The sequence below is a fragment of the Aethalodelphis obliquidens genome, unplaced genomic scaffold, assembly GCF_003676395.1.
Source record: "Aethalodelphis obliquidens isolate GAN/ISIS:26980383/991018 unplaced genomic scaffold, ASM367639v1 scaffold45, whole genome shotgun sequence".
Taxonomy (NCBI): Eukaryota; Metazoa; Chordata; class Mammalia; order Artiodactyla; family Delphinidae; genus Aethalodelphis; species Aethalodelphis obliquidens.
In genome coordinates, this window is record NW_020837989.1 from 10,777,128 (window position 1) to 10,786,846 (window position 9,719).

The 9,719-nt window shown below is 40.5% G+C and overlaps 1 pseudogene; it reads right to left on the bottom strand.

The window, feature by feature from the left end:
• Window positions 1–234: 234 nt before the first annotated feature.
• Window positions 235–3,845, bottom strand: LOC113606774 (ferritin light chain pseudogene; annotated as a pseudogene).
• Window positions 3,846–9,719: the final 5,874 nt, after the last annotated feature.

Genomic DNA, 9,719 nt, shown 5'->3' on the forward strand with positions numbered 1-9,719 from the left:
TCTACCTAACCTACTTTCTGTCTCTGTGGATTTGCCTATCCTGGACTTTTCATATAAATGGAATCATATAATATATGGTCTTTTGCGATTGTCTTCTTGCACTTAGCATAATGTTTTCAAGGTTAATCATGTTGCATGTATCAGTACTCCATTTCTTTTTTTTTTTTTTTTTTTGCTGCAAAAAGCTTTATTGTTTCCATTTGGTCCATGTCTTGGGAGAGGGCCCCAGGGTGGTTAAAAAGCTGCCTGGTGGCTGGAGAGAGAGAGGCTTTGGGCAGAAGCCCTGACACCAGAGGGGCTCCTCAAAGGCCGTGGGCTTCAGAGTTTCCTAGTTGTGCTTGAGGTGAGCCTGTGGAACAGATACTCGCCCAGCCCAGCCTGGGGACCAGCCAGCCTGCAGAGGTTGGTCAGGTGGTCGCCATCTTCCTGATGAGTTTCACCTGCTCCTCCAGGAAGCGGCTCTCCCGGAAGTCACAGAGCTGGGGGTCTGCCCGGGCAGAGTGCAGGGCATGTAGACCCAAAAGGCTCTTCTCCATGAGAATGGCGGCTTCCCTAGCATCCTGGGTTTTGCCCCACTCATCTTGAGATGGTTTCTGCACGTCCTGGAATAGGGCACTGCCGTGGCTCTGGGTTTGCATTTTCAAAAGACGCTGGGTGGCCCCCGTGCTTCTCCTCAGCCATTTCAAGGAAGATGTGGCCCACGCCCTCCAAAGCCACATCATCGTGGTCAAAATCGAAGCCCAGAGAGAGGGAGGTGTAGGAGGCCCGCAGACGAACCTGGGAGCTCATGCTTAATTGGTAGAAAGGAACTAAGCTCAAAAAATGGTGCTGGCTGGGCCTGGAGGCCGAGGATAGCTAAGTGGCTGATTCCGAAGGTTGCAACTGGAAAAAAGGTTGGAGGGTAGTTGGAGGGGGGAGCAAGGGGCAACCCTGGGTCTATTCCATCCAAACACTGTTGAAGCAAGAGACAAACCTGCGGGGACTGCCCAGCGCACAGCGATCCATTTCTTTTTATAGCTGAATAATATTCCATTGTATGAATGTATACTCATTAGTTGATGGACATTTAGGTTTCCCACTTTATGGTTATTATGAATAACACTGCTAGAAATATTCAGGTAAAAGTTTTTGTGTGCATGTATGTTTTTATATCTCCTAGGTGTGGAATCACTGAGTTACGTGGTAATTCTATGTAAATCTGCTGTTTTGCCTTCCCCAAATCCTTGACTCTTCCTTTTCGTAACAGTCCTTCCCACCTCCCATTTTGCTGTATAATTTCTCCCACTTTGGCTACTGCCAATCAACTCATCAGGATTGAGCCACCTCCCTCTGCCAAGAGGTGAGCATGTGATCCACCTCCTGTCAATCAGATGCCCTTTCCCTGGAATTTGATTCTTTGGCAGAGGGACAGTGAGGCTGAAAGGAGTAGGAACTCGCTCATCACTGTCTGTTCACTTTCTACTATCTATATCTCAGAGCTGTTCTTATTCTTCAACTTTTTCTTCAAGTACTGAGTTATACCGAATCCGTCCAATAAAGTCCCTCATTTTTTTTTCCTTAAGCAGGTCAAAGGTAGCTTTGTTGCTTGCATCCACCTTTAGCCACATCTTTGGATAAATAAAAATACATTCCTATTTCTTACTCTAAACTAGTCTTTCTGTTCATGCTGTTAAGTTAGTCAACTCAAACCTTCCCCCGCCACCCCAGTCCATTGTCCAAAAGGGAAAGGAAAAACACTCTCCATTATATGCCCTAATCCCCCAAATGAGGAATTCAAACAAGTCCCTGGATTCACCCTGTGTCCCAAAGACAAAGATGCTTATGCCAGCGCTACTGACAATGGTTTCTTCTTTCTTGGTCAAGTTACATTCTGAGGCTTTCACAGCAGCCTGGTCTCTGCTCTTTCATGTATATAAGGAGGATGCAGTCAAAACAAATTAAAAGTTTGGATGCCTTCATCCTGTATTAAACCACAGACCCACAGGAGGGTCCTTCAGATCCATAGATTAGGTCCGGAACTCTTCTTTCCTTCTGTGAAAGCCAAAAATGCACAGGACAATGAAAGAGATGATTTTATTTAGGGTATTGCAATATGGAAAACGTTCATTAATGAGGAGCATCTCAAAGGAAAGGACAGAGACCTGTGGTTTATAGAGGGAAGTAGACAAGGAATCATGAGGCAGAGTGGAGGAGGGTCTTAAATGAATCATATGGGAAGGGTGGTCCTTGGTGGTTAGCTCTCCCCTGAAACAGTAAAGCTTGAGGAACAATTAGATGAAGTTCAATGTTGTCCTTTCCTTCCCCCCTTCCTTCCATCCCCCCTTCCTTCTTTCTTTCCTTTCCCCCTTCCTTCCTTCCCCTTCCTTCCATCCTTCTTTCTTTCCTTCCTTCCTTCCCTCCTTCCTTCCCTCCATCCTTCCACCCCCTTCCCCTCTCTCTTCCTTCCTCCCTCTCCTCCCTCCTTCCTTCCTTCCTTGCTTCCTTCCCTCCATCCTTCCATCCGCCCTTCCTCCCTCCCTCCTTCCTTCCTTCCCCCTTCCTCCTATCCCTCTTTCCTTCCTTTTCTCCCTCCCTTCTTCCATCCTTCCCTCCTTCCTTGCTTCCTTCCCTCCATCCTTCCATCTCCCCTTCTTCTTTCTTTCCTTTCCCCCTTCCTTCCTTCCCCCTTCCTTCCATCCTTCTTTCATTCCTTCCTTCCTTCCCTCCGTCCTTCCATCCCCCTTGCCCTCTCTCTTCCTTCCTCCCTCTCCTCCCTCCTTCCTTCCTTCCCTCCATCCTTCCATCCCCCTTCCCCCTCTCTCTTCCTTCCTCCCTCTCCTCCTTCCTTTCTTCCCTCCTTCTCTCCTTCCTTCCCTCCTTCTCTCCTTCCTTCCATCCCCCCTTCCTCCCTCCCTCCTTTCCTTCCTTCTTTCTTCCTTCCATATTGTTTTTCATTCAGGAAATATATACATATTGAATATCTACTTTTATGCTGGGGCTAGGGCTGTGGGCTGAAGGTAGAGTACCCTGCTGTCAGGTCCTTGTGAAAGGAAACAGAGCTTAGTAGGTGTCTTGACCTGCATAGGCTGAGGGAGCATGGGTTTTGAGGCACACTCTTTTCCTCTTGCTGCCTCTTTCTTATCATTCCCCTTCCCGTGTCACCTCTCCTCTCTTGGTTTCTGTGTCTTGGATCAAGATACCCCTTTGTCTGGATAGCACGTCTGCATTTTTGTACTAACTCCCAAGTCAATCTAAATACCAAGGAATTTTTCTAGATTTCAAATGAAGTTCATGAGATAGCTTTAATGGCTCCTACCAAGCACCATGGAATTCTTCAACAGAGATGATCTACTTTTTCTTAGTTTTATGTAAAGTGGTATCTAAAAGCAGCTTCAGGATAGCCTCTAGTCCCCTCTTCCAACTAGATTGCCTCTCCTAAATGCCTCACATAGAAATTCTAATAGGTTCTCAGAGCTGAATGAATCTCTCCTTCCCTTATTTATATTCTTTAACAATCTGCCTTATTGAAATCATTTATGAGTGTCTGCTCTGGTAGTTTGTAAGTCATTTTTTATTCATATGTCTATCTTCTAAAATGCCTTTGACACCTATCAGTTGTAAATCTTCCTGGGTTTGAGGAACAAGTGTGAAATGTTCTTATTATAGGAAAAACAAAAAACAACTGTACTTAAGTGGAAAACTATACATTGTCTATAGCATATCCTTCCAGTGTTATCTTATTCTGATTCCATGGGAGTTACTATTTTGTAAGCTGTAAATAACTGATAGCAAAGTAAAATAAGTCTTGTCTATAGACATGCAAATTCTATCCGGTGGAGGAAGTCTAGCTGACTTCCGGCTCCCATTGTGGAAGAGTCCTCTTTCACCTCTATATCACGTTCATTTCAATATTCCTGATCTATAAATGTGTCTTTTTTTTAGTGGCACTTTTAACACATACCTAATTTTCTCATTAACGAGTTAATAAAATCTTTGACACATGTTCATATTTATACCTATATGAGAGTCATAATTTAACCTTTTTTTGAAAATTATACTTTACCAAGATTGAATTTCATTAAATTGCTCAGATCATCAGGGTTCACTGAGGAAATGGGTTCAGGGGAAATAAAGTGTAGTAGTGAAGAATACAGGACTTGCAGTTAGACTCCCTGTGTTTAAAATCTACCCAGATCTACCACTTTTTTTTTTCCTAAGCTCTCTGACCTTAGGCACGCTACTTAGCCTCTCAGTGCCTCAGCAGAGATAACAGAACATATTTTATAGGATTATTGTAAGGACTACGTGAGCTCCTCAGACAATGTGTGGCATATAGTAAGGGCTCAATACATACCAGCTATTGATATTATTATTTAATAAGGAAACATGTAAGTAAATTCTGGGTCCCAGTAAATCTTAGCAGGTTAAAGACAGAAAGCAAAATTTTTCCAGTCACATATCTCAAATATTCACAGTCACAGTTCCATGTATAGGAGGACAAGTTGAGGTGACAGAAAGAGGTAGAATCAAACTCAAATCAAACTTTGAGCTATTATTCTGCAATCTTGTCCCCCTTTGCAAATAAAGCATTAAAATGTTAGCCCTGGGATTTTCAAAACAAAGCCTCTTAGTTGACAGACAATGGGCCCTTCCTGTTTCTCTCTTTTAGACCAGCTCCCACACCCTCCCTCTCCCAGGACTTCTTACAAGTCTCTCCTCTGACTCAAAATAGAAAATGGGCAGAGGCACAATTATCAGGGTTATTTTGGTCTCAGGAGACCCATTTTCAAGGTACCAATTTAGAATCCCTTTCTAGCCAATTCCTGCTAATGTATTTTCTGAGACATTTTTGGGTCCTCCATGACCTTACATTTTACTGTCTCTTTTTGGTTAGCTGATAAAAAAGCTCCTTCATAAGTATCTCTGATTGGGTGTCAGGAAGACAAAGACAAAAAGAAGATAAAGAACCCAGAAACAGTAGGGTAGGGAAGGGAAGTGTCAGAGTGAACTGGAAAGCCAGCTTAGGAGAAGCAGCCTTTATCTGCACACACAGGGCAATTTGTGAACTATGCTCATGAGGAAGAAATTATATCTCAGGGAACCAAACACAGTGCTTGCGTTGGTTTTTTTTTAGGAGGAAAGTTGGTTTGTTTTTAAGCTGCTTTTGTTTTATCTGAATCAGAACAAAATTTAAAAAAAATTTTGATACATAGTTTTGGTTTGAATTGTCTCATTTTCTGCTATGTGCTCATCTGCATTGGTAAAAGATGAAAGCCACGTCTATTTTTTTCTTAAAGTGTCAGGTTTCTTAATTATGAATTCATGAACCCTTAAGAGGTCAAGACAGGTGAATATTTGAAGTATATATATTTTAATAAATTCTTCTGGGGGCCTTACTTTTATTAGCTACTTAAAAGGGCTGAAGATTAACCCAAATTTAAGTCTCACTGCTTTAGACGATTTTAAAAGAATAGAATCATTTTATCATTTCTTCCAGTCAGTAGGCAATAAGGGCATGCACGTGAAGAAGAGATTTTTTTTTGCATCATAATTACATTTATTGCTGTACAAAACTGTATCACCATAAACTAGTGTCCATTATGTATTATAAATTGCTATTTTTACTAACATCTTCATTGGATATAATTGCTTTACAATGGTGTGTTAGTTTCTGCTGTATAACAAAGTGAATCAGCTACACATATACATATATCCCCATATCTCCTCCCTCTTGCGTCTCCTTCCAAAGAAGAGGTTTTGACTCAGCCTTTGTTCCATCTCCTCTAAGGCCAGAACTTGGTGTGAGTGTAATTCAGGGAGGCAGAGAGTGACTGCAAGAAGCCACAGAGCATGTGATCACTGCAATTTCACAGACTAACAAGAGACCACTTTTCAAAATTCTTGTTTATTCTGTGCCACAAAAAAATAAAGCGAAATGGGTTCATCTTTCCTCTGGAGAAGTAAGCCTGCAAGGTCAACTGGTTAAGTGATGTGGACCAATTTCATTCCAGTGTTAGATAATGTTCTGATTATTTAGAATGTTTGGAGGGGTTTGTTCTCTGATGAGACTGAAAAATCACCACATTAAGGCTATCAGTGATTCATCGCGAAGGTCCGGGGGTTGGGGGAACTACTCCCTGCTCTCAGTGCAGCATAAAGGGTTGAATTCATTCTCCCAGCTTTCAACCTGCTTCTGAAATGTTCTGAACTGGATAAAGCAGAGGGGCACGGGGGAGGGGGGTGTCCATTGATTGTTCAGCTTGCTTCCCCAGTAGGCAGCACGGCCATATTTAAAAACTTTTTAATCCTGTATTTAGCAAGACTTAAAAAAAGGTGGTTGCTTTTGACCGACGAATTTCATATTTAGGAATTGTTTACCTCTGAACAACTCCATAGCATCTCTGGAAGTAGACCCTGACCATCATTAGTTTAAAAAAAAAGTTCTCCAAGTGATTCTAATGTGAAGCCAACTGAGAATCATCAGTTAGAGTCAGAAAAATCTGGATTTTTTAAACACCATTTTACGATAAATCACTTCAGACTCAAAGCCTGTTTGCTTATCTGTAAAGTAGGGACATGCAACAAATATTATACTAGACTTCCATGAATATGGAAAAAGGAAAAACAGAAGGGCACACTCTTAGGATTAAATATTAATCCTTTTCCATCCTACAATGGACACTCTCCCCCACAAAGAGTTATAAAAATGACAAATGCCTCATTACCATATTCAAATGTAATGAATTTAACATAACTGGGTTTTTTTAAGGTGATTAATTCTGACCAAGCACTTTTTCCCTCTTTGCTGAGTGAATAATAATAACTAATTTACAGTAAGCAGGTGATTCACATTCTACTCACACTCAAGAGATTTCCTGGCTAGAACCGGTGTGGAAGATCAAGCTATCTTGGCTGGCTGCCTATTCATCCATGGGATTATTCTTTACAACAGACCCAGCCACAGCAAGAGGAATTTATGCCCAGCTGAGACAATTGTCCTTATCTCCATGCATCTTCTGGGAACATTCCCCAACCTCTGCCACATGTCCTTTGCCTCCTTTTGTAATAATACCAGCAACTATTTTTGAGTGACTTCTCTGTGCCAGTCAGTTTGTGCTAATTATTATTTTACATAGAGTATTGCATTTAACCCTCACAACAGCTTTGTGAATGAAGTATATTATCTCCATTTCACAGATGAGGAAATAGGCTTAGAGAGGTTAAAAACCTGCCCATGGGCACAGAGCTAATATTTAACACCTGGATTTGAATTCAAGTCTCTCTGGCTCTTAACCACTACACTAAATTCCTTCTTGACCTTCCCAGATTCTGCCCTTTGTTCTAGCTCAAATCAGAGCACAAATAAGGTCTCCATCTCAGAACACTGCTACTTTGTGTTTTTATTACGCTAATAACTAACATTTTTGAGGGCTTAGCAGGCACGTATGCTCTATATTCCTTATTCTTTCCTTTGAGCCACCTCTTCTAGATTATCTACATGTATTTTTAAACTAATGGATTTTTTTACACATTGACAATTAGGTATATGTTCTTACATACGTGTATCATGTCTACTCACTTTAGTTCTCACTCTTTGCTCCTCCCCCTCTGCTCATAGGAAATTATTTACAGCTCCAAATACCAGCCACACTATCTCTTGCTTCTGGGCTTTTCATACAGTCTTCTTCTGAGAGGTGTTCCTTCAAGTTCATTTTCCTTCTCCTTACTCATTCTTTAGAACTCGGTTTCCCACACCTTCCAAAGATGGCTTTACGTCACCCACATCTGAGCTGATCTATTTGGTAGCGCTTATGCTGTGTTTACATATTGTTTATTCAAAATTTGTCTCCCCCATGACGTTGGAAGCCCCTGTACCACAATGACTGATGCATCAGCTGTTCATAGCAAAGTGCCCACATATGGTAGACTTTTGGGAAAAAAATTTGTTTTTTTAGAAGTTACATTTTTATTTTTATTTATTTATTTTTTATTTAGAAATATGTACTTTTTTTTTTTTTTTTTTTCTTTTTTTTTCGGGTACACGGGCCTCTCACTGTTGAGGCCTCTCCCGTTGCGGAGCACAGGCTCCGGACGCGCAGGCTCAGCGGCCATGGCTCACGGGCCCAGCCACTCCGCGGCATGTGGGATCCTCCCGGACCGGGTCACGAACCCGTGTCCTCTGCATCGGCAGGCAGACTCTCAACCACTGCACCACCAGGGAAGCCCTAGAAATATGTACTTTTTAAAACACATTCAGTAATATCAATAAATACGGGGATGCACAGGCCAGCTGCCCATTGATGTGTTGTTTGGCCTGTACACTGTTTTACAAAATACAGAATTAGCTGCCAACATTAAAAATATATATAATAATTCAAATTTTCACAGATTTCTCATCAATGTTCTAGTTTTCTCAACTCCTCCCTCATCATTTTTCTTCCTAGTGAAGACCAAACATACCAAGTACTTTTCTATGGTGTTGCTTGGTTGTTCATTTTTGTTGTTGTTTTTTCACACACACACACACACACACACACACACTGTATTTTATTTTTACAAGAGATAAATGAACTGACACCAAGCATTGTAAATGGATGACCACAACAAAAGCAACAATGATTGCAATTACCAAACACGAAACACACTCATACTACGTCATAATACTGACATTCAGTCCAGTAATCCTCCACTGTAACAGCTCCTTTACTTTGCAGTGATAATTGATTTGTATATTTTTTGCCTCTGAGTCCTTGTGGGATTGTTTTTTTTATTCAAACAGAAAGTCACAAAAATTATAATCATCCTTATCAGTTCACTCAGTCCCATGTAATTAATTTTTTTCATCTTGATCTTTTGTTAGCACTTTTATGAATTCATCCGTTAGAGTTCATTCCATTAGAGTTCTGAAAATGCTTATTTATTCAGTTCAGCAGTATAGTCAGTTACCAGAAACCTGTACTTGTCAGAGTCTTTTCCATGAATTCCTCGAAGATGAAAGCCTTTTATAGGAACATTTTTGCAAAAGCATCAGAGTATACCCAGAACTGTCTGTAAATGACAAAAGATTTAAAAATTACCACGGTTAAAGATTTGACGAAAGTTCATAATAATGCAATTGACAAGGAAATTTAGTTATTTCGTAGATATACATTTTAAAGTAATAACTACAATTATGACCTATTATACCAGACTATATAAGATTTTTAGAAATTTCATGTAATATCTGAAACATTCATATTAACATATTTCCATAAAAATAACCCAAAGAAAGTTTAGTATTGTTGTTTTTTGTTTGTTTGTTTTTCTATACTGCAGGTTCTTATTAGTCATCAGTTTTATACACATCAGTGTATACATGTCAATCCCTATCGCCCAATTCAGCACACCACCATCCCCACCGCACCGCAGTTATTCCCCCTTGGCGTCCATACGTTTGTTCTCCACATCTGTTTCTCAACTTCTGCCTTGCAAACTGGTTCATCTGTACCATTTTTCTAGGTTCCACATACATGCATTAATATATCATATTTGTTTTCATCTTTCTGACTTACTTCACTCTGTATTACAGTCTCTAGATCCATCCACGTCTCAACAAATGACTCAATTTCGTTCCTTTTTATGGCTGAGTAATATTCCATTGTATATGGTACCACATCTTCTTTTTTTTTTTTTTTTCTTTTTTTTTTTTTTCACATCTTCTTTATCCATTCGTCTGTCGATGGGAATTTAGGTTGCTTCCA